The sequence below is a fragment of the Taurulus bubalis genome, assembly GCF_910589615.1.
Source record: "Taurulus bubalis genome assembly, chromosome: 2".
NCBI lineage: Eukaryota > Metazoa > Chordata > Actinopteri > Perciformes > Cottidae > Taurulus > Taurulus bubalis.
This window is the reverse complement of record NC_136590.1, coordinates 954,915-956,312: the sequence shown is the minus strand read 5'-3', so window position 1 is coordinate 956,312 and position 1,398 is coordinate 954,915.

The window sequence follows — 1,398 nt, the reverse complement described above, 5'->3', positions numbered from 1 at the left end:
TGTAGTCGCTCGGTCTGCTGCGGGTTCACGGATCAAGAAGGAATGCCTCGAGAGCGCGAAGAGACGCTTTATAAAGGAGCTGCCGGAGTCAGGGCGGCGCTGATTGGTCCGAGCGGGGAGACACGCGCGCTGTAGCTGCGCTGCGATTGGACCAGAGGAATTCAAAGTACACCCGTAAACACAGCTGCTGGTCTCAACTCGCCGATTGAGAGGCTAAGTCCCGCCTCTTCCGGTTGACCTACATGCGACGTTATTGGGGCAAAAACTAACACATTGGTATAGATATTTATATATTTAAAAAAATATATATTTATATATAAAAATATATATATATGTATGTATATATTTAAAATATATATTTGTATATATACTGGATATATAAAATATATATTACATATATATATATATATATATATATATATATATATATATATATATATATATATATTTATATTTATATATATATATATTTAAAAATATATGTATATTATATATTCAAGATTCAAGATGTTTTACTGTCATATGCACAGATAACAGAGTTTTTCTCTACAATGAAATGCTTACACAGAATTAGAATAAACTTAAGGTAAAAAAATAAATAAAAATAAGGCACAAAATATAAAAGATATAACAGTATTGCACAAAAAAGAAAATATATGTAATATTTATACATACTCTTTTTTTATATAAATATATATATATATATATATATATATATATATATATATATATTTTAAATATATTTATATGTAATATATATAAATATATATATTTAAAATGTATATATATATATATATATATATATATATATATATATATATATATATATATATATATATATATATATATATATATATATTAAATATGTATATATGTAATTTATATATGAAATATATATATATATAATATGTTTTAAATATATATTTTAAATATATGTTACATATATATTACATATATGTATATGCACATATATGTTTTTATTCAAGGATGTATGTTTGTTTAGGAAATATAAAAAATGTACCAGTTAACAGTTCAAAGTGAGGAGGTTAGAAAGCTTGCTCTCCTTTAGCCCCGCCTCCTGGACAGGAAGTAAACAACTCTAGTCATGTGACAGTAGGCTCGTTCGAGATGAGCCAGTTCTGCGCAGAATCGATCGGCGCGCAACGCATGCTGGTTAGATTTGTGTCCGACTTGCTCCCGACTTGCTCTGACGTCATGCACACGTGGTCAACGATACTCTCAAGAGTCAGCCGCCGCAGTTGCTTTCCAACGACTGCGTGGCCCAGTGCATGATGGGAAACGCCTGGCTGTCGCCACATCAGAGAGCTGATTGGCTCTTAGATCTGACATCAAATACCACGTGTTGTAGAAAATCCTTATTTTATGTGTAGTTGGAAT